The sequence below is a fragment of the Benincasa hispida genome, chromosome 10, assembly GCF_027475165.1.
Source record: "Benincasa hispida cultivar pf3 chromosome 10, pf3_genome.v1.1, whole genome shotgun sequence".
In the NCBI taxonomy this organism is placed as follows: domain Eukaryota; kingdom Viridiplantae; phylum Streptophyta; class Magnoliopsida; order Cucurbitales; family Cucurbitaceae; genus Benincasa; species Benincasa hispida.
The window spans coordinates 16,785,213-16,810,221 of record NC_143487.1 but is presented as its reverse complement, the minus strand read 5'-3'; the positions used below and the strand labels follow the sequence as shown (position 1 = coordinate 16,810,221).

Genomic DNA, 25,009 nt, shown 5'->3' with positions numbered 1-25,009 from the left:
TTAGAGGGATCAGTGGTACTTATAGAGTTAGATGTAACTATAGGGTCAAAACGGTAAATTAGCCCAGTTGTACTTACGAGCATCTGTGAAGGGTTATCGTACTGTTGATTGGTTATATCCGATGGATACATAAATATATCTGTGGTGAGAAAATGCAGTTGTTGGTCTTTAGTGGAACGCTTGGCAATTAATGGATGGTGGGTCTCGTGGCTAAAGAGTTTAGTCAGCTATTCACATACCGTTGGAGCTTCAAGTCATAGATTCATAAAATCCCCTTGGTAGTTCAATGGATTCAAGTTGAGAATCAGTTTTTGGGTCAGTTTGAAGTATTCAAATTGACAAGAGGGAGTTCGATTATATATGATATGATTGAACTGGTCAATTATATATGATATAGTTGTCATGATCTATGAGATACATTAATTGGAGGAAAATGATATAAATATGATTTATATCTAGTGGAGGAGAAAGAGTATGGTTCATATGTTGCATATGATGTGATATTAAACCATAGGTTATAAATAGAATATGATTATATTTATTTTTTAATTAAACAATTATAAGATAATTGTTGGTGATTTTTTCTCCATAACTGAATGGGATAGTGGAAGGTTGAAATCATCGTAACTGAAGGATAAAATAAAAATTGTTTTCATTTTGCAAAGAGATCAGATAATCGCTCCCCGATTAGTACACTACCCATCGTCTAGCAAACAAGAGCATACACGACAGCTCAAAGTTTACTAAACGATCGTGTACACACGCACTTTTCCTAAACGATCGCATAGTCTTACCTAAACGATCGTCTAGTTTTTTCTAAGCGATCGCACGCCCGAGCGTTTTACTAAATGATCGTCTAAATGATCAGGCCCTATTTACTAAAAAATCGTGCACTTTTAACTAAACGAACAATCACTTGTATATATGATAGACTTCAGATATCTTCCACTTGCTTGCTCGTGGTAAACGATCGTTCCTTCCTCATTCCTTCTACCAAATCCAACAGAGTTGCAACCTCCTGGATTCTCACTCCGAGAATACCGAGGTTTTCGAGTGCTTATGTCCTCCATTGTTGCCTTGTTCATGAGGAGTCTGTTCGATGGTAGACGAAAGTGAGATTTGGTGGATGATAGTCTTGACGATCTCAACGACAACAAGATTGGTTGGATTGACGAGAGGGAGATTTAAAGCGAAGAAGAGTTCTTCCAATAGTATCTCTCTCATCCCTTTGTTGTTTAATAGTTCAAAGCATGCTGTAATTTGTTGTTAAATGCATAACTTGTATGTTTGATTGTGAATGCAGTATTTATGTCACAATGTGTTTGGAGCGATCTTGCTTCTACTCGTAGGTGCTCTTTGATAAGAGTTCTTTTAATTGGTATTAGAGTTTAATTATATGTCATATGGTATGCCATATTGTAGAAATCCCACCTTAGGTTATGCATTGGTCATGCATCATCTCTTTATTGTAAGTGTTATGATTTAGAGAAGCATGATTTAAATTACATAAGAGCATGCTCATGCATCATATAATATAAGAGATATTTATGCATGCATTAAGCATTGACATGCATCATCTTTATATTATAAGTGTTATATTATAAAGGTGTATGGAAGCATATTTGCTTGGTTCATTACAAGTATATAAAAGTTATATATAGAAATGAATGGACATTGCATGAAGCATAACACATAGGTTAAATTTATAAGTATTATAAATACCTAGTTGTAAATGACAATGTGTATGGGATTTAGTTGTTTCTTTTATAAGAGTGATAAGGAAATTAGAATTAAAATCTATAAGAAAGATATGCATGCGAATTTAGGCTTGGTTTTAAAAGATTTAAAACTTGGTGGAGATAGACCTAAGATCACGATTCTAATAAGATTAGCAACCTAAGGTTTAACCTTTTGATCAGTTTAATAGGATTAAATTGACTAGTAAAAGATTAAAAGTGTAGCAAATCTATCTAAAGGGACCTTTTATCTAAGGCATGTTCTGTCTAGGCTGAGGATTTAAGGTGACGGAAACAGAACACCCCTACCTAGGAACTTACCTGGAAAGGTGAATTAGATAGATTTGATGCATGCATGCAAATTTGAGGACAACCCATTAAAGAGTTTAATGTGACTATTTGAACTTGTTTAATTTCAAAAACAAGAGTTGTTTTTTAGTAAATTAAACTAACTTAGATAAGATCAGTAGCTGGATGGTCTAAGTTAATGAACCCCTAGGTACAACATTCAGTGGAAAGTATTGGGGTATATGATACTTCATTTAAACCTCTTCGTGTTTCTCCCTTTTTTTGTCCACACCGTGAGATCTATCCTCGGTCTCGTGGCACCCTGGGAGTATCCCCCTAAAGGATGGGGTTTAGGTAGGTTAATATCAAGGTGGATGGAGAGAATGTTCATAGTAACTGGGAGCGGGACGTGCGACAACATATCCTATAGTCTCTCTCGTTAGGTTGGATAAGGTTTCTGTGCATCGCCTCGAGGCACCCTGGGAGTGTCCCCCTATAGGATGGTAGTTTTGCACGTTTCGTTATCTGATCTTCTGTATAGGATAAGGTCTCTTTAGTCTCTTGTCCTAATTTGCTTTTTCCCTACGGTGGGCGCATTAGGGTGGGACTCTAAGGCCAAAACGAAGGGTTATACTTACGCGAAATTGTTAAGGGTTAACAGTTTTGGACCGAACGAATGGTGGCTATTAGGTGCAGTTACAAGAGTTGTTTCTACCTAATGGCTGAGAGTGTCTCATCCCAGTGAAGGCACATCTGATCACCCCACCAGTGACGTTTTTCCTGCTTGCTAGGGCATAATTGTGAAATAGAAGTCTTTTCACTTAGGGTACTTGGAAACTATTTTGTTAAAACTAAAATTGGTGTGAAAAATGTAGTATTGCATAAACTTATTAAGTTTATTCGTTTTTCAGCAATGTAATTATGGCCACTACCACATTAGCTCTACTTAGTGTTGATAAACTGACTGGCGAGAATTACGCTAGTTTGAAACACAAGATCACAACCATATTGATCATCGATGATCTCATATTCGTCCTTATGAAGGAGTGTCCTCCTATTCCACCTCTTAACACCGCTCAAAATGTTCAGGAGGCCTATGAGCGTTGGACACGGGTGAATGAGAAGGCCCGAGCCTATATTTTGGCAAGTCTTAATGATGTTTTGGCCAAGAAGCATGAACCTATGGTCTCAGTGCGTGAGATCTTGGAGTTCCTGCATGGAATGCTCGAACAATCGTCTGGACAGCTCAAGCATGAGGCTCTAAAATGTATCTTCAACTCCAAAATGGAGAAAGACACATTTGTTCGAGAAAATGTGCTTAACATGATGGTCTAATTCAATGTGGCGGAGATGAATGGGTCTCGGATCGATGAGGGCATTCAGGATAGCATTATCCTGCATTCATTATCGGATAGCTTTCTGCACTTTGTTAGTAATGCCATACTGAACAAAGTGAACTATACTCTTACAACTCTCCTCAACGAGTTGCAGACATTCTAGTCCTTGCTGAAAAGTAAGGAAAAGAAGGTAGGTGAGGCAAATGTTGCTTCATCTTCTAAGAAGTTCTATCGAGGTTCAACCTCAGGAACTAAGTTTGCACCCTCTACTTCTAACACTTTCAAGTGGAAGAGGAAGAAAGGTGGTAAAGGGAAAGGGAAGGCACCTACTAACCCACAGCTTGTCGCCCAGCGGGGTAGGCATCCAGCGCCGATTGACAAGAGAAAGTGTTTCCACTGCAACCAGGATGGGCACTAGAAAAGGAATTGTCCTCACTAGTTGAAGGAGAAGAAGGCGACCAAGACAAGGCAAAACCAGGTAAATTTTATTTACTAGTTTTGGAAACTTATTTAGTGGAGAATGATGATTCTGCCAAGATTATTGACTTTGGGGCAATTAATCATGTTTGTTCTACTTTTCAGGGGATTAGATCCTGGTGACAACTGGAGGCTGGTGAGATGACGATGCGAGTAGGCACTGGGCACATCGTCTCACGATCGTGTACACGCACACTTTTCTTAAACGATCGTATAGTCTTACCTAAACAATCGTCTACCTTTTTCTAAGAGATCGTGCGCCCGAGCATTTTATTAAACGATCGTCTAAACGATCATGGCCTATTTACTACACGATCGTGCACCTTTTACTAAATGATCAAGCATTTATCTATACGTTAGACTTCAGATATCTCCCACTTGCTTAGTCGTGGAAAACGTTCGTTCCTTCCTCCTTCCCTCTGCCAAATCCAACATAGCCCACACCTTTTAGATTCTCACTCCGAGAATACCGAGGTTTCCGAATGGTTGTGTCCTCCATTGTTTCCTTGTTCGTGAGAAATCCGTTCGGTGGTAAACGATAGCGAGATTTGGTGGACGATAGGCTTAATGATCTCATCGACAGCAAGATTAGCTAGATTGACGAGAGCGAGATTTAAAGCGAAGAAGAGTTCTTCAATTGGTATGTCTCTCGTTCCTTTGTTGTTTAATAATTCAAAGCATGTTGTAATTTTTTGTTAAATGCATAACTTGTATGTTTGATTGTGAATGCGGTATTTATGTTATAATGAGTTTGGAACGATCTTGCTTCCGTTTAGAGGTGCTCTTTGATAAGAGTTCCTTTACCATTGACTTGAATTATTGTCCTATTATTGATAAATGTCTTTCCGTGTTGCAAGATGATTTTTTGTTATGGCATAGAAGACTAGGACATACTAGCATGCATTTAATTTCAAATATTTCCAAAAATTTTTTGGTTAGGGTCTTCCTAAATTTAAATTTGAAAAAGATAAAGCTTGTGATGCTTGTCAAATGGGAAAGCAAACTAAGTCTTCTTTCAAATCTAAAAATGTGATCTCTACTACTAGACCCCTACAACTATTACACATGGACTTATTTGGCTCTTCTAGAATTGCTAGCCATGGAGGAAATTATTATGCATTTGTGATAGTTGATGATTTTTCTAGATTTACTTGGGTTTTGATGATAAAACATAAGGATGATGCTTTGAAAAGTTTTATTAGTTTTGCTAAAAGAGTTCAAAATGAAAAAAATGATTTTTTATTTCTAAAATTATGAGTGATTATGGAAGAGAATTTGATAATAATGCTTTTAAAGCTTTTTGTGAAGAAAATGATTTTTCTCATAATTTTTTCTCTCCAAGAACTCCTCAATAAAATGGTGTGGTTGAAAGAAAAAATCGTACTTTGCAAGAATTTGCTAGGTCAATGTTGAATGAGTATGGTCTACCTAAATATCTTTAGGTGGAAGCCATTAATACCGTTTGCTATGTCTTAAATAGAGTTTTAATTAGACCATCTTTAGATAAAACTCCTTATGAGCTTTGGCATGGAAAAATTTCAAATATTGGGTATTTCAAAGTTTTTGGTTGTAAATGTTTTATTTTGAATAAAAAAAAAGCTTGAAAATTTTGATTTTAAGACGAATGTTGGTGTTTTCCTAGGATATTCCTCCACTAGTAAAACTAATAGGGTTTTCAATAAGAGAACTTTAGTCATTGAGGAATCTATGCATATTGTGTTTGATGAATCATGTAATAATGTTTCTAATGAGTCTATTTATAATGATGATTTAGAAAAAGATTTTGGAGATTTACTTGTTAATGAAAAAGGCAAAGAAATTATCTCAAGTATACAAGAAGCGAGCATCAATGAAAAGAAGGAAGATGATACTTCATCCATGCCTAAAGAATGGAGATATGCTCAATCCCATCCCAAGGATTTGATTCTTGGTGATCCTGAACAAGGTGTGAAAACTCGTTCTTCTCTTAATTTATTTAGTAATATTTCTTTTGTTTTTCAAATTGAACCTAAAAGTTTTAAAGATGCCGAATGTGATGAGTTTTGGATTTCAGCTATGCAAGAAGAATTAAATCAATTTGAAAGAAAAAAGTTTAGAAATTAGTCCCTAGGCCTTCTAATGCATCTATAATTGGAACTACATGGGTATTTAAAAATAAAATGGATGAAAATGAAAATATCATTAGAAATAAAGTTAGACTTGTAGCTCAAGATTATTGTCAAGAAGAAGGCATAGACTATGAAGAAACTTTTGCACCGGTTGCTAGATTAGAAACTATTAGAATGTTGCTTGCTTTTACCTCTTCTAAGAATTTCATTTTGTATAAAATGGATGTGAAGAGTGCCTTTTTAAATGATTATATAATGGAGGAAGTTTATGTAGAACAACCTCCAAGTTTTGAAAGTTTTGATTTGCCTAATCATGTTTATAAGTTGAAAAATGCTCTTTATGGCTTAAAACAAGCCCCAAGAGCTTGGTATGATAGGTTTAGCAACTTTTTACTTGAAAATAACTTTAAATTTTGAAAATTAATACTTTATTAAGGTTAAGGATAATGATAGGCAAATATATGTGGACGATATTATATTTGGTTCAACTAATCCATCTCTGTGTGAAGAATTTTCTAAGTGTATGCATAGTGAGTTTGATATAAATATGATGGGAGAACTTAGTTTCTTTCTTGGACTCCAAATCAAACAACTCAAGGATGGTATCTTCATAAGTCAAGAAAAATACACAAGGGTTTGCTCTAGAGATTCAAATTCAATGAGGTAAAATTGCAAAAACTCCTATGAGCACTACCACTAAGCTCGACAAAGATGAAAAAGGTAAATGTGTGAACATAAAGACTTTACTTTATTTGACTGCTAGTAGACTCGATATCATGTTTAATGTATGTCTATGTGCTAGATTTCAATCTTGTCCTAAGGAATCCCATTTGTATACCGTGAAAAGAATATTTAAATATTTGCTTGGAACTATGCATGTAGGCTTGTTGTATCCTATAAATGTTGAATGTAATTTGGTTGGATATTCCGATGTGGATTTTGTCGGTAGTTTACTTGACCGTAAGAGTACTAGTAGGACTTACCAATTTCTTGGTAGTTCCTTAGTATCTTGGTATAGTAAAAAGCAAAACTCGGTTGCTTTATCCACTACCGAAGCAAAATATATTGTGGTTGTCAGTTGTTGTGCACAAATTCTTTGGATGAAACAAACTCTTTTTGATTTTGTATTAAAGTTTGATAGCGTGCTCACATTTTGTGATAATACTAATGCTATTAATTTGACTAAGAATCTTATCTATCATTCTAGGACTAAGCATATTAATATTAGGCATCATTTTATTAGAGAGTATGTGCAAAATGGTAATATTACCCTTGAATTTGTAAGCTCTAATAATCAATTAGCAGTTATTTTTACCAAGCCTTTGAATGAAGAAAGTTTTTTAAAAAATAGGCATACTTGATATTATTATATAACGAATATTGATAGGGGGAGAATTGGAATCTTTGTATATGTCATATTTTTAGGGGAGCACTTATATGTTTATTGTTCTTTTTTATGATTCCAAATGGGGAGAAGTATAAGAAAAATGTGTTATGGTTGTGTTGAATGTATTATTTAGGGGGAGAATTAGTTAAAGGGAAGAAGTTAATTCTTTTGAATGAATTTTAAGCATGATCTTTGTGATGATATGTATACTTGATATTAAAATTACTTGTTGACCATATGTGTTCTTATGGTTATATGTATTTCAAGTTATTCTTCTTCTATGATTTGTCATCATAAAAAAAAAGAGAGATTGTTGCCTTTTTTACCCTTAATCCCAAATTAATTAATTTTAATTAATTAACTAATTAATATTTTAATGATAACAAACATGATTTTGTTTATTAATAATTTTATTATTTTGAATAGTTCATAGCATAGAGTTCGGAGCAACGATTCCAAACGAAAACATACGGTGACGTGACAAATTAATCATCAAATTAAACCAATTAAAGAAAGCCACTTGGAGCTATGAGATGAGTGACATATGGGGCTTTAAATTTGCAAATGGTAGATTTTAGTTTTTATTGAAAGAAAAGGGGATTAAAAGAAATTGATTTTGTAAAAAAAAAAAAAAAAAAAAAATGAAATGATTTTGTTAAATTAAAAAAATGAATTTGATATCATTTTATGATTGTGTCTCATGGCTAGTTTTTGACAAATGGTGGACTCTTATTTTTTTGTTGGGTTTTAAAATAAATGTTTTTAGAAGATATATATTATTATATTATATTTTGTTTATATCTAACCGCTAATTGAGTTTAAATCTCAACCATTTAATTTAATTTTTTGAACAATCCAATTGCTCTAATCAAAAAAAAAAAATTTATCCCACTTCCCTATCTTTTTATACTTTATCTTCTCCAAAATTATTTTCAACTTTTCACATTTTACAATCCTCAAAATTAGCCAAAAAAAAAAAAAACCATCATTGTTACTCTCTCTACAAACTTCCAATTTCATTTTTTTTCATCTTATTCTTTAGAGAAATTTCTATTGTATTGTGAGGATTAAAGTGTGTGAACTCAATCTTGTATACCCACTCTTTTTAGAGAGTTTCATTGTGTGATTTAAAGTTTCAAAGCATTGTAACGGTTGGATCCTAACCCATGGAAATGATCGAGTTTGCACTTGAACATGTAAAAGGAGCAAGGTAGCGGCTCGACTGTGGAAAGAATCAAAAGAAGATTTTTTTTAATCTAAGTCCCCAAAAGACGCTTGGGAAAGTGGATGTAGGTGGTGTTTGACCGAACCACTATAAAAACCACGACGTCTTCTTCTCTATATCTTTCATAGTTATTATTGTATTTAATTTTAATTGCTTGATTTTGTTGGTTGAGATTGATTGAGTATATTGTTACATAATTTTTTTTATCAATCTTGTTATTTAGCATAAATTAGATTTTTTTTCAATTTAATTTAGAAATATCTAATTAGATCAAATTGAGCATACTTTAAAAAAAATTAATTAAACCCTATTCACCTCCTCTAGGGTTGTCATACTAGTCCAACAGAACTGAAGGTGGAAGCTCTGAATTCTGAAGCTACAAAGCATCAAAGCTTTAAAGATTAGAAGATAAATTAAAGCTCTCAAGACTAAAGCTCCAAAGTTCAACTTTTGCTCTCTTAAAGATCTAAAAACTAAAACTCTAAAGACTTCCAGAAGATTAGAAGGCTTTCTGAAGCTCTTGAAGTCAAAAACTCCACAGGTCGATCCAAGTCGATCAACAAGTTCGAGGTCATTCCAAGTCAATCATCCAAGCTGATCAACAAATCATAAGTAAATTCAAGCTGATTAACAAAACCATAGACTTAAACGATCAACCAACTAGAGCGCGATCCAAGTCGATTAACAAGCTAGAGGCCAATCCAAGTTGATCAACAAACTATAGGCCAATCCAAGCTGATCAACAAAGTTACAAGTTGATCCAAACAATCAACAAAATCAAAGGCTGATCTAGAACGATCAACAAGCTGAATACTAATCTAAATTGATCAACAAGCTTGAAGATGATCAAAACTAAGCAACAAGATTAACAAGTCCAAAGGTCAATCCTCCAAAAAGTTCATCAAGTTCAAAAGACCGATCATCCAAGAAGATTATCAAGCACGAAGGCCGATCATACAAGAAGATCAACAAATCTATGTGCCAATCATCTAAGAAGATCAACAAGCTTAAAGAGTAAAGATTATATATTCGAGAGTCTCGTCGAACAAATATTATGAGACTTATAATTTATTTTTATTAGTTAAACTTATACATGGTGACAAATAAATCAATTTAAACCATCTATTCATGTTGCCTTTGAAATCCCCCCTTCATCAATTATACATGCTTGTAAAAATAATTAAAATTGATGATGAAATTTAAATTTCTCACTGAAGGCCTAAATTGATTTTTTATGGAATTTGGAAGTTTCATAGGTAAATATCAATTTATACCACTGAACTTTAGGAATTGTATTAATTTAGACGTTAAACTAATAATTTTATCCATTTAAACTCTGAATTTTATAAGTGTATTAATTTAAACCCTAAAATTTGGGGTTGTATCATTTTAAACCTCAAACTAATAATTGTATAAAAAAACAATGAACTTTTGTAAGTATATCAATTTAAATCATAAAATTTCATAACTATATCCAAATAAAACATAATTGTGAGTTTAAATTGATACACTTATGAAAATTCAAGGTTTAAATTGATACATGTATGAAAGTTGCAAGTTTAAATTGATATCATTATTAGTCGCATTAAATTGATACAACCCCAAAATGCAGGGGAATAAATTGATATTTGTCATTTTTTAGGTTTAAACCATATTTTGGTTCCTGAATTTTGAATCTTGTTCTATTTTAATCTCTAAACTTTGAAAAACATTCATTCTAGTCCTTCAACTTTTAAAAATTACTTACTTTGGTCATTGCTATTAAAATTTTGTTAACTCTTAAACAGAATGGTGTGAATACCTTGTATTTTTTTATGATTAGATTGCGAAGTAAGTTGGTCACTCTAAAAGATCTCGGATTTCAATTTTGAATTAGGTGATGAAATAATTTTTATATGAGATCTCAAAAGTCATTTGGGTTTAATATTTTGGTCATTCACTATTTGGATGTATTGGTATTGACATTTTACTTTGATCTTGCTCAACCCATATTACATGCAATTTCATATTTAAACTGATTTTATCCTTAAAAAGTTAGGAGAATTTTAACAGTAGGACTAAAATAAACTTTTTTTTAAAATTTCTTTTGAAAGTTTAGGGAGATTCAACAAAATAATATTTATTTATTTATTTTAAAAATTTTCTGTAATAGTACTTCTGTAAATATTTCAGGCATCATATAAAATGAGGATTGGGGATCTGCCGCCAACCCAAAATCCTCTCGAGGATGGAGAGGGAGTGAACGGCGGTAACGGATGTTAGGGTTCCGGCGTTGGAAGAGAGAAAGTGAGTTGCCATGGAAATGCTCTTGAAGCGGCGATCGAACATGTGGATTGCCAAAACCTGAGGAGAACCTGATGGTATATTACGATAGTAATTATATAGTTTTCAATCTGAATCTTATACGATTGCTGCTCGCATTTCCGCTTTTCTTCTCTCTTTTCCGTGCCGTCTCTTCTCCGTTGCTTTACTCTTTTGCTCCCTCCGGAGCCTCATGATGACGCTTCTCTGAAGGTTTCGCTCCGTCCTCTCCTTAATCTTCCTGGTATATGAATTGTTATGCGTTATTCATTATCGAAATCCGTCTCTCTTTTTCCGCGTTTACTTCTTTAGAAAAGTATGAATCACGACTGTAGGAAACTAGTATGACGTTTTTTTTTTTTTTTGAAAACTATAGAATGAATGAGCTGAGTAATGGATGGTCGGAGGCTGCACACGAAGGTGTTATCATGTATTGAAAAATCTTGAAATCAACCGTGATGCTTTTGTGTCATTTTGAACTTGAGATTTTAATGTTGAAGGGTTCATTGGTTAATTGAGTTTGTTTTTCTAAAGGAATTGGTTTAATTTTTTTGGGATAGGGATCTGATTTTTCACCATTCAATCATTGGTCTACGTTTCCGATCAAATTATATTTATGGTTTAGAATTGTAACAATCACTTGAAATTCTTTTCAGAAGAGGAACTAATAATTGTGTAGAAGTATTAGAAAGCATGTTGACACAACCACCGTAGGTTTGGACCATTTTATCTTGAAACTTTATTCAAATTGTTAGAGTAACCTACATTTGAGACCCCGGCAAGGCCTATGGCCAACTTTTGAAGGTACAATTTCATAACAGGTTTAGAAAAAATACAAAGATGAATGAGCACTCTATTTTCTGGAACTCTTCCATGCCTTTTGAGCTTGTACACCTTCCCATGTAGGAGGAAGAGTAAAATTCAAATTTATTTAACATAATATTGGGCTGCATTTTCTACTTGCATGCCATAGTTGTTGTAGAATTAGATTTATTATACTTTATTGTTCTCTCAGTTACAAATTTGATTTGATTTTCTTTTTTATCTTTGTTATGTAATTCTATGCCCTGTGACCAATGCTCATTTTCTCCTATGACACAATCTTAGAAATATTTTATTTCCATGTAATAGGAGATGGATAATCAATTAGATTATGGAATTGTGCTGGTTAACTCGAGGATAAAAATCTAATCTGTCTTTGTGGAAAACAGAGGTGGTCCTCCAACTTCATTTGGTAGACTCACTTAGTTGATACCATAGCCAACGGCGATAGGACTTTGTTTTAGAAATTCAGCAACTAAGTTTGAACATTTTTGTATCATGGGTTGTTTCTTTGTTGCTCACTTCAAGTGATCTTAGCTAAAAGGATAAGAAAGGCATAAGGTTGCATTCTTCGTGATAATTGACATCTAAGTAAACATTAGGTCTGGCTTATACAAGAGGAAATCATGTTTATAAATTAGGTTATTTGTTCCGTCAAGTGTAAATTTTCGTTTTCATTTCTACTGAGATATTTTTCTGTTCTTGTTTACATACTATGTCGTTGCCCTTTCGTTCGTATCTGTTGATATTTTATGCAGTGAACCCTGCAACTGCAAGTAACTAGATTGTAAGTGGGCAAAAGGTGTAAATGTAAGTTGATCTTTGATGGCTAATAGATCCAATTTCTGGATAGATTAATGGTTTTTATAGAAATTGGTCACAAGGTCTTGTTAATTTTGGATGGGGCTTAGTGACATTTTTTTTCCCTTCTTCCCCGTTTTCCTTCTTGTTAGCCAAAAACAGTGCTACTTCTCTGATCTCTCTACAGGTAAATCGTGGACTTGTTTTTTGTTTTTGTTATTTAACTATTTAAAAAGCGCAGATCTTAAGACATCAACACATTTCCTGAGGCAAAAAGAGGGGAGTGCTTGAAGTTGTACAAGATACTCGAAGGGAACGCAATTGTTTGTAAGCCTATACCGTATGTGAAGATCATGCAATTGTACTTTTACTTATTGTGACTATTTGCTTAAATCTTGTGTTTTCCTTTGTTTTCATGGGAAGGTTATATTGTTTTTCTCCATTGGATTAACATGTAACTATCCCCTAATTACCCTCGACCTATTTTATATTTACATTATATGCCTTGAGTTCCCACATTGTGATTTATATTTTCTTTTAATCAGTAATATAATATCTTTTCGGGAAGTTTGACATAACTTAGTTTGGTGAGACGTAACTATTTGACCAAGAGGGGAGAGGTTCAAACCTCCCTTCTCGTTTTTTGATAAAAGTACCTTTTTAGTCCATAAGTTTTTAGGAATAGGTGCATTTAGTCCCTAAAATTTTAATTTAGCTATTTTAATCACTCATTCTTGAAAGGTATGTTTAAAAGGTCCCTCTTCCTGTTTTTTACTTTAATTAAATATTTTTCTAATTATTTTATATACATATTCAATTGTTTTTTTTTTTAAATCTCTCTCCCTCCTCCAATCTCTCCGTTCTCTCCTTCCCTCTCTCCACGGTCATTGTTTCTTCATCTTCATCCTCTCTCAAAATCTTCATTTATACTTCAGCATCTTTCCCTTCTTCATCATCTCTCGAAATATAGACTTTTTGGTATAATCTATCGGATTTTGTCCATAAATTTATGTCTAATGCCACAATTGATCTCATTTTAACAATCTCACTAATTGTTCATGAACCAGTTAGCAAACTCCTTCACCAAAATCGCTAAATATGCTGCAAGTTAAATAAAATCCTATGCCTGCATCCTTCATTGGTGTCTCTCCAGCCGGTGATCCCCTATAGTTGTAGGTCTTATATCGTCACCTAAAGAAAAAAAATTTGGTGGAACCCAATTGAAAAACAAAAAAAAAAAATGACAACGCATTCTCTTCTAAGTGGAAAAAAAGAAGCTAAAGTCATTTAAAAGATGAGAGGCAATTTGGGGAAGGACATCTTCATGGTGGGGGAGGGGAGGGAAGAGAGAGAGGAGGGAGGGTTGGAGGTGAGAGAGAGAAAAAATGTAGCTTTTTTACTTTTACTTTGAATATGTATTTAAAATAATAGAAAAACAATTAATCGATGTAGGAGATAGGAGGGACTGCTTAAACTTATTTTTTAAAATATTAAAATGGCCAAATTGAAATCTTAGGGATCGAATACATCTGTTTTAGGAATTAAAAAGGTAGTTTTTCCTTCGTTTTTTGTTTTTAGTTTTTGAAAATTAAGTCTATAAATACCTCTTTCATTTCTAAATTTCTTGCTTTGATATCTACTTTTGTCCATGTTTTCAAAAATCAACTCAAATTTTGAAAACTATGAAAAGTAGTTTTTAAAATTTTGCTTTTTTAAAAAAAAAAGATGCTAAGAATTCAACTCTTTTTAACTTATTGATACAAACAATGGTAAGAAAATGAGAGAAAATGAACTTCACAAATTTACCACAATCATTAATACATGAATGGATATAGAGTTTATCAGAAATATTAGAATTAATTAGCATTGAAAGCCTTGTGCGACATTCTTCTTGCAAACCTTATTCTATGTAGATGCTCCATATGTGGGTGATTGAAGATTGAGCTTGATTGCCTGTACTTGTTAGCTTTTGTTGAGTCAATTCTTGAATCTTGACAGGCCCATGCTTTGAATTTCAATATATTCCTTCTACGAACATTCAAAGCTATTTTTAATGTGTTATTTTGTATTTTAGAGGTAGTTTTTTGAAATACCTTAGGTGAGTTGGTTTGAAGATACTGTTTTCCATCAAGTTAGAAACAAGTTCACCTTTTTCGTTAGATTCCAAAGAACATCGAACAAGTAAATTTACTCCACAAGTTAGATAGATTATTAATTCCTTCGATTCCCTCTTTATTGAATATTGCGCCATTTGCTTGCTTCTTTTATCTTCTCTTTTTTTCGTATTTTGTAATCTTATGCTTTTCGTTTAAATTTCCTTTTTCAGTTCTTATTGAAGAATAGTGAAAGTTAATGATTGTACAACGACTTCCTAGGAGTATGAATTATTGGTGCCATAAAGTAGTGGAAGAATATCAGGTAGGAGTGGAAAGGCCAGCTTTGTAAAGGGGTGTCTCTGAGCTGCCTAATTCATGCATATCCCTCATAACCATGAAATGATCAGGCAACGGATAAATCTCTCTCATGCCCCTTTATCTAATTAATTCTCCTACTCTTTGAATTACTCTATATAGTTGGTAATTGTTCCTTTATTAATATGGGTAGCTGTGATAGGTAGTACTTTTGAGGCTAATAGTTAAGGCTATTTGGTAACCATTTTTTTTTTGTTTCAAAACGGGATAGACCTGGCAGAGGAGATTGTACCAAAGGAGACCCGTTTACCGATCATTTGGTTGGGTGTGTCCTTAGTCGCCCCGAAGAAGCCATACCCCTTACATAATCTCACCGCTTAACTCCCAGAAGAGACAACCCCACGTGCATAATCTAAGATAAAATCTTTTCTAAAAGCTGGCGATTTCTTTGTGTTAAGAATGGATACTTCTTGGTGTTTGCCGGAATTCCAACTTGGGGATACCTTTCACAGATTGTCATTAGTGTTAGGCTGTCTGGAAGTTTCATTAACACTCACATCAATGAAAAATAGATAACAAATGAAGAAATTTAGAGGTGGAAATAGTGTCCATAAACTCAATTTTCAATAACAAAAATTAAAAAACAAAATGGTTATCAAACGGAACTTAAGTGTATAACAATATTTTTAAAGAATTGCAAATATAGTAAAATCTATATCATGAGAATTTATATAATTTTTGTTATATTTGCAAATTTTTTTACATTGTCAGAATATTTTGGATCTGATTGCTATATTTACATCATCGATCTCTAATAATATTCATGTTCTAATCAACCACATAAATGTGAATTTGGCTTTTTGTAGGATCTCTCTTTATAACATTCATATAACAATAATATAGTGATACTATTCCATTGAGCTACATTACATGGATTGTCGAAATATATGGAAGCACAAGGAAAATACAAGGAAAGTACAAGGTTGGAGATGTGGCAGACAGGTTAAAAGAATATCAGGCACCAAGGGTTGGGATTTGTCACCACCATCGTGCGTCTCTTCCGTGTGGGACAGTCGCCCTTTGCATGGTGGTTCACGTGCCTCCGCCCAGTGCGGTTGACGGTACGGTACAATACTTCGTTTCGATTAATTACAAGTTTAGTCTATAAACTTTAACGATGCTTATTTGATAGTTAAACTTTTAAAAACATTTGATAGGTTACTGAACTTTCAATGTTATGCATGATATATTTTTGACACATTCAAAAATTTTAAATATTCATCAATCTATTAGATATAAGTTTGAATTGTGCATCGGATAGAATCGAAGTTTTCGTCAAAGATTCATTATATATAAAATTTGAAAATTAAGGGATATGTTGGAGACCTATTCTTTTTTGGGGGAAAAAATTATTTTACACCTCTAAACTTTGATGTTTGTATCGATTTAAATCGTGAATTAATAATTGTATCAATTTGAACTTTGAATTTTCATAAGTATTTCATAACTTTTATAAATATATCAATTAATACTCTCGTTCAAATTCAGTTCAGAAAATATTATGTCAAACATATAATTGTTTTAATTAAACTTGTAATGATAACTTAATTCAATTTTAAAGTTTAGGGATATAAATGGATATTTTCTTCAGTGAAAGTTAATTCAAAACCTATTAGAAAAATGGTAAATATCAATTTATACTCCTAAATGTTGGGAGTTGTATCAATTTAAATCCTAAACTTTAGGAGTTCGTATTAATTTTAATCATGAACTTTGAGAGTTATATTAATTTAAACTTTAAACTAATAATTGTATAAGTTTAGACCTTAAAACATTCATAATTGTATCAACTTAAATCTTAAACTTCCATAAATATATCAATTTGAGCAGTTTCATAAGTGCATCCAAATAAAACATAATGAAGGATTTAAAATAATACAATTATGAAAGTTTAGGTTTAAGTTGACATACTTATAAAAGTTCAGAATCTAAATTTATACCGTCATTAATTTAGAGTTTAAACTGATACAATCTTCAAATTTTGGGGAGTAAATCGATACAATTATTAATTTGCTCAAATAATTTAGAAGGCTATAATTGTAATTGAACCATAGATATGCATTGATGGACGTGTAATGATGAGTAGTAGAAATGTTGAGTGAGATGGATTTATGGAAGTGGGTTTCGTTTTCAAATAATAATAAATTATTAAGCGTGAACTGATTTTAATATCAAAATATAATACGCGTAGGTGGAGCTGTTGAACAAATTTTACAGATACACACATACACCCGTGATTCCTCCAGTTTTTTCGATCTTTTTCTTTCTTTTATTTAATTGTTTTATTTTATATATTTTTTAATTTTTTTAGGTATTTGATATCTTTACGCAAATTTCATTTTGCCAGAAGAATCATGTCTTGACACGTGTATATGCGTTCACATGCCGCTTGCGTCATGCTTCAGCCTTTTCCATATGATTTCCATCCAAAGGTGAAATCCCCCTTATGCCCTTTGATTTTTCTTTCTTTCTTTTTTTTTTTTTTTTTTTAATTTTTGGTTTATGACCAATGTTAATTTCTGGGGAAAAAACAAATCAAATTGACTCCCGAATTTGTTAGGTTTATCGATTTTAATCATAAATTATCAACCTTAGCTAGTGAATTTTTATTTTAGAGATTTGAGATTTGATCACGTCACTCTACGTTAAAAAGAAAAAAAAAAATTAATCATCAATTTTCAATTTAATCAAACTATACCTATAAGGATTGCAGTCTTAACTTAAAATTTTTTAAAAATATTTCAGTTTTAACTCTCTAATAATTTATCGCCTCAAATATTGTTAAATTCTTTATTATATGTATGTACAATTGATGAAATTTTAGGGAAAAATGACTTTTAGGGGTCTTTTCTTTGTTGAAATTTACGGATTTTGGAAAAATGATTCAATGGCTAGTTTATGTATTATACAAAGTTATCTTGGTGCAAACTTTTATTTTATTTAATATTCATGAGTTTATGAAGTTTTTTTTTTTATAAAAATTAGTAGACAAATTATCAAAAATTGAATTGAGGGTAAAAATTATAACACTTTGAAGTTTAGAGTTGGATGAAAATCTAAATTGATTTTTCTTCAAAATTTTGTCTTTGAATTTGGCAGACTTGAATCAAATTTTATCTTGAGTTTTCAATCTTATTTAGTGTGGATAAAAATTGCAACACTACATGATTATTGATTTTATTATTTTTATTATTTATAATTTATAATTTCCCTTTTTTATTTTATTATTTGTATTATTTAAAATTAAGGGTAAAGTTTATGTAAAATTAGTATTAAAAAATATTTTAATACTTTTTATTATAAATTTAAATAAAATAAAATAAAATTTATTATATTAGAAAATTAAATTAGAAAAAAGAAAACAACTAGCCAACAAGAGTGTATCATATCATACTATCAATTTTGAGATATGAGGTTCAATTCTCTCATCCTACACTTAGATTGAAGGCTTGATTAAATTATCTCATGCCCAGTCAAATCGCGGGATTTAGCACCCCAATGGATTCAGGACAACGGAAAATTTTGCCACCCCTCTCTCCTTTCAATTTCTCTCTGTTTCTCCTCCTATCCACTTTTTCTTCTTGATCATCATCTTCTTCAAGCTTTCTCTCTTCCCATTTATTTCTCTATTTCTTCCCGTTTCTTGATTATTTATGGCATTATAATCATAGCATTTGCAAGCAGCAGTAGGCTTGGTGAAGGCTCGAAAATGGGCCCTTGGAATTTCCGTCGCCGTTACCGGCGGTGCTGCCTCCGCCGATGTGTTCGCAAGATGGGCACATAGTGAGTGTGGTCGCGTGGCATTTGCATAAACAGAGGCTGCGTTAGTTCTTGCAATCTACCTCTATAGAGATTGAATGGGAAGAGAGAGAGCTTGATGGAGAAGAAAGAGTGGATCGGAGCCGAAAGACGGAGGAATTCATTTTTCACCCAAAATTTTTACTTGGATTTTTTTCTAATCATATTTCACTTTTTATTTTATTATTATTATTTTTTGCCAATTCATTTTTTTTTTTTTATTTCAGTTTAATAGGAAGGACTATTTTAAGATCAAAGTTGAACATTTAAAAGTATAAGGAAAGTTGGGGATAACAACTCATAAAGGCTCTAATAAGTGTCCTATATTTCATTTATGTCTAAGTTCGAATGCCTAATATTCTAAAAAAAAAAAAAAAAAGTCAATTACTATTTAGACCCCCAACCAATTAGAGGAGTTTTTAAGATGGAAAAATCAAAGGCCACACACGTTTTTTAAGAAAGATTTATTATTTTTCAAATCTTTTCAATTAAACCAAGATATTATGAGAAAAGCTGGAAGACTTTCCATCTTCAACAACCCTCAATATTCCATCTGTAGATTCGATTTTTTGCTAGCGAACACCTTGGACGACGAATGGCAGACTCGAACAGTGAGCAACTATTTACACGACTCAGACAGTGCGTGACTCAAACAGTGTGCAACTCGACTTGGCGGCGACGCGACTTGGACGATTGGTGGACACGTCGCCGACAGTCGAACGAAGACAGATGGCAGCAAAGATGAAGATGGGGACGTTTTGCTCATGCAGACTAAGGAGCCGTTTTTGTTTTTTTGTTTTTTTGTTTTTTTAATCCTATATATATCCTTCATATATATATTGTGGTAGATATTTTTATTTATATCTAAATACTTTGAATTTATGGTATATACTATAATATAAATGAAATTTATTTATGATATAAATTGTGATATACATTAAATATTGAGTATCAAAACTTTTGACTGGTACACCATTTATTTGAGTATATTTTATTTTAGATACTGATCGGAATATTTACAAACATATAATACAATATTCTAAGTTATATTTTAAAAAATTCATTAATCCGCCAGAAAAACTAATAAGTTGTCGTGAAACTAGTTATATCAAATATATTTATCAATATATTTTATATATTGGTTAGAATATTTACAAAAATCTAATATTCAAAGGTATATTTAAAAATAATATGAATCCGCCAATAAAACTAGTTACTTGATACATTAATTGCAATGAATGAAAAATAAAATCATATTAAATACATTTTTTCTCTCCAATTGAAAATAAAAAAATTAAAAAAAAAATCCAACTAACTAATACTAAATAATAAATTTATTTTCTCTCTCCAACATCAAGGATGTTTAGTAAATATGAAAAAATTTTGTCAATGCATTTTTTCTCTTCAATTGTTCGCCACAAAGGGTATTATTGTCTGAAAAGTTCATTAAATCTTTATACGAAAATATTAAAAAATTTAGACTTTTATCAAAATAAATTTTGAAAATGGATTGAATCTCTAATAATCCCATGATATTTTGATCAACTTTTTTTTTTTTTAATAATCTTTCGAATGAATTAAAACTATTAGTTAACTTGTAAACTCTAAGTTTGAGTAATACAAAGTTGAAAATTTAAGATAAAAATCGATACAATTAAATAGATATTTTCCTCAAAAGGTATTACTTACCGCTTTTTTTATTCATTTAAAATTTTAGAATCAAAGTTGTTTTTCAATAAATCGCTGTCTGTTTTTTTTTTAATTTTATTTTAAGATAACTTCATTAATGGGGAAAAAATGAATAAATCAAGTCCCAGTAAAAGCATATGATACCCAATTTGAAAAGTTAGAGCTCCAGCAAGCTTAAAAAGTTTCTAAACTAAAAGTTCTGAACAAAAACATCCAGAACAGCTTGCACCAAAAAATAACTACAAAATTACAATAGCGATTACACTTGATAAAACTATAAACACTCATCCGACTTGCGAGATCCAACATATTCTCAACCACGTTCTTTGTTTTAGAAATGTTGAATGACGACTCGTTAAGAGCACAGATGTTGAATCAGATTCCACAATGAGAAGTTGAGATAACTCAACTCTAAGCTGGAGAAGAGAAGGTAAACCAACTCTAATCGTCTCGCCTTCCAAAGTTTTAATTGGCCACTCCCGATTAGTGACCTTGTACCCGACACAAATGGAAAATCCTTTAGAGTTACGAACCACCCACCCAAGATCCCGATTTTTTTATCACAACTTCAAGAAGCATCAACATTGACTTTTAGGAACCGTGAGGGAAGGGGACCACTTTAGAAGCATCGCGAAGGAATTATAACAAAAAAAACGACTAATTGACATGTTGAAACAAGATAAAATATAGTTGAAAGAAAAATTCAATGAAATGAAGTCAAATAGATTAATATTGTCGGTGAAAGTCGGCTTTGTTCCATATTTTAGCTCTTAAATAAAAAATAATAATCATATGGAAGGCCATGCAACAATTTAAATAAGCCTAAATTGCTGTAAATTTGAGAAATACAGCGGCACACAACGAATATACGGATATAAAGAAAATATAATATAATAATAATATATAATAAAATAAATAAATAAATAACAAAAAGTACACAAAATAACAAAGAATGGATTTTTCCACTTTCTCCAATTCTTATGGATTGATCACCAACATATGTGTCTTTCAAAACCCACCAAATGTCACTATTTATAGGCAATTTGACAAGTATGAGGTGAATTACATGGACGGTAATAGTGTGTAATCTTGAGACACGACAACACATGGGGTAATGGATAAGTATCGCATGGCTAATGGACACTAATAATGGACATCTACATTACACCTAATTTAACATATTATAATACAAATATCATTTTTGTTGTTACACTTTCACATTTTCTCTATTTTCGGCTTTAAATCTTGAATTTTGTCTTTCTAAGTTATTTTTTTTTATTGAAATTAGTTATATAGTAGCAGTAGTATTAAAAAAACATTATAAAATATATATATATATATATATATATATATATAAAAGGTATGTTTTCAAAGGTAATAAAATGAGTCAACTTATTTACAACTATAATAAAATGTTACTCTCTATCAGTGATAGATATTGATAGATGTTTATCAATGACTATCACTAATTGATAGTGATATTTTTAACAGTTTTATTTTCCAAAAAATTCAATATAATCTGATACTCTTAAAAAGTATATATACTCCCCATCTTGAGATCTTTGGGTCGTCGAATTCCATATTGTGCACCAATTTTTCAAAGGTTGCGATAGATAATGCCTTTGTAAATGAATTTGTCAGGTTATCTTGCGAACAAATTTGTTGTACAATGATGTCGCAATTTTCTTCAAGATCATGAGTGTAGAAAAACTTGTGAAATATGTTTTGTTCTATCTTCTTTAATGTATCATCCTTTGATTTGGGATATGCATGTTGTGTTTGTTGGGGTTGATGCCCTAAATTTCGTGGGTCTTGTATTTGTAATTGTATTGTACAAATAATTTATTTATCTAATAAAATAAAGAGGTATTTTATTTATCATTTAGTTGTATTTATCTGCAAAAACCAATAAATTAAGATCCAGGGTTACTTTTTGAAACTTAAACGTGTATGTAGAGGCATACAGGAGAATCATATTTAAGTGGTAACCTAAATGGTTGGGGTAACTTATCTTGGTGACACTACGATATAGCCTGCTTTATAATTGTTCCAATTATTGTAAAGTGCTACAAATGATCTGATACTGATCATTCATGTGTAGACATATGAGTATCGGTGTTCTATGCAAAGAGTTTGTATAAGACCGAACCACGTAGTATCTCTATATAACAACGTTGATAGATGAGACATGCATTTCATCAAGATGACCATAAGTGACTTGACTTGAATCCTGAGTAAGTTGTGAATTTATACTTTAGTGGGGATCAAGGGTACTTAAGAAGTTAGATGTAACTACAAAGGCAAAATGATAATTTGACCCAGCTGTACTTATGAGCAATTTGTGAAGAGTCAACGAACCGTTGATTGGCTATATCCAATAGACACAGAAATATATATGTAGTGCAAAAAGTGCATCTGTCGGTCTGTAATGGAGTGACTGATAGTTAATGAAAGTTGATTAATTTAATCAAAGAGTTTGATTAATTAATCGAGTACCATTGAAACTTCAAACTATAGGTTCATATGGTCCATTCGTTAGCTCAATTGGGATAAAAATGAGAATCAAATTAATTCGGATAAATTTGAATTGTTTAGATTAATAAAGGTAATTATTTATATAAAATTATATGAGATATAATTTGAGAGAAAATATCAAACTTAATATGAATTTGATTCATATTAAATAATTGAGAGAATTTGTTTTTATAATATTAAATTGAAGTATATATATAAATTAAATAAAAAATATGAGAGTGGTGTTAGTTATAGAGTGTTGATTAATTAACTAAAGTAAGGATAAACGGCAAGATATGAGAGTGGGGGAGATAAGATTTAATACAGTAAAAAGTTGATTAAAAAGTAATACAATTTCGATTAAAAGCCATAAATAAGAAGCAGCATGTGAAAAATTCATTTCGGCTGTTCGCGCGTTTAGTTTAATGTGCCGCGTGCGCGTGCGCGTGCGCCGACTTATTTATTTATTTTTTTAGTGTTATTATGTTTAATAATTAGATTTCACCAATTTTAATAATATCTATTATTGAAATTTGTACATCATTCCTAATCATAAACTAAATAACTCTGTATCCTAAACACAAATTTCTTAACTAAACTTAGTATCCAAAACAACTCTATAAGGTTAAAATATAATCTTGACCATATACTTTGAAAAATATTTTCAAATATTTAAGACTCGTTCATGTCAATTTAGGTCATGTCTATTTAAGGAAAAATATAATCCATTCACGGTAATTAGCTAGTGATATAGACTTGGTCATAATTATCTATTTCAGGAAACTAGTTTTGTTCAAAAGAAAATAAGGAAACTATCATATACAAACCATGAAAAATATTTATCTACATTCATCATTGCATTGAAAAATAGTTTAATAAGACATTTGAGGTACACTAATAATTAGAAGAATTGATGAGGATTTTTATGATATAGACTTGGCCGTAATTAGCTGGTGGCATAGGTCGTGGTTGAAGTTGGTCACCGACAGTGGTTGAAGATGATAAAAGGTGGTGGTCGACGTAGTTGGACGGTGGCAATGATCGGGGTTGGCTGACAGAGGGCGAGGTAGCCACAACAATATACTGGAGTGAGCTACATGACTTTTGAGTTTTGGGGCATTTTGGTAAGATTTATACAAATGAGGAGAGAATATTGTAAAACATTATGGGGCGTTTGGGGCGATAAGTTGGTGATTATAGTCTTAAATTATTATAGTTGAGTTATAATAGTTTGCGTTTGGGTATAGATTATTTTAGTTTTGGTTATAATAGTATGTATTTGAGGTGTAAACTATTTTAGTTTGGGAAGAAAATAGTAAACACTGTAACAAAGAATAAAAAAATGATGAATGTAAAATAATAAAAATTGTAGCAAACAATAAATATGGTAGCAAATGAGGGTTTTAAAATAGTGTTGAGTGTAGCTAACTGGAAATGCAGTATTTACTGTAGTACGAGATGGTTATTATAGTCTTAGGATACTTTCTGCCCCAAACACACTGTAAAAAAACTTATTTGTCCCAAACCAATTTATTTTATAAACTTGTTTTTTCTTTCAAAATGCATTTTGAGTAGTTGTCATTTGTCAAACACTTTTTTTCAAAATCACCTATTTTTTAAATTAATTCTAAATGCTCATGAGGAGCCATTCTACCGTTGTGAAAATTTTCACGATAGAGATAAAAGGTTGTTGGGTAGAGAATCTTGAATTTACCAAATATGTGTTTGGTACACAACCCACATTCTATTTCTGAAAACAAAAACATTTTTATATTTTTATTGTATCCAATTTTTTAATTTTAAATTTTAAAATGTAAAATTATATTAAACAAAGTTAAAAACATTTAGAAATACAATGTATCATGTTATAAACCCACTTCATTTTTTTTAAAAACAAAATATAACGTATTATAAATTATATAATATTATAAAATAATAATTATATAATTTTTTTTATCATGAATCATATTAAAAAATAAATTAATAATAATTTATTGTCAACTAAATATTAATGGGTAACTACAACTAATTTTATGTTTTATAAATATATAGTAT

General features: G+C 31.5%; 1 long non-coding RNA gene across 10 annotated transcripts; it reads left to right on the top strand.

Moving 5' to 3' along the window:
- Nucleotides 1-10,730: 10,730 nt before the first annotated feature.
- Nucleotides 10,731-19,693, top strand: LOC120088460 (uncharacterized). Of its 10 annotated transcripts, none has more exons than XR_016523668.1 (5): nucleotides 10,731-12,822; nucleotides 14,809-14,900; nucleotides 15,165-16,014; nucleotides 17,301-17,385; nucleotides 18,625-19,693. It is a non-coding gene; the product is annotated as an uncharacterized LOC120088460 (long non-coding RNA). The 10 variants fall into 10 exon arrangements; XR_016523667.1 differs by having other exon boundaries at nucleotides 10,732-12,822; nucleotides 14,809-14,985; nucleotides 15,760-16,014; XR_005484932.2 differs by having other exon boundaries at nucleotides 10,731-12,809; nucleotides 14,809-16,014.
- The last annotated feature ends 5,316 nt before the right edge of the window (nucleotides 19,694-25,009 follow it).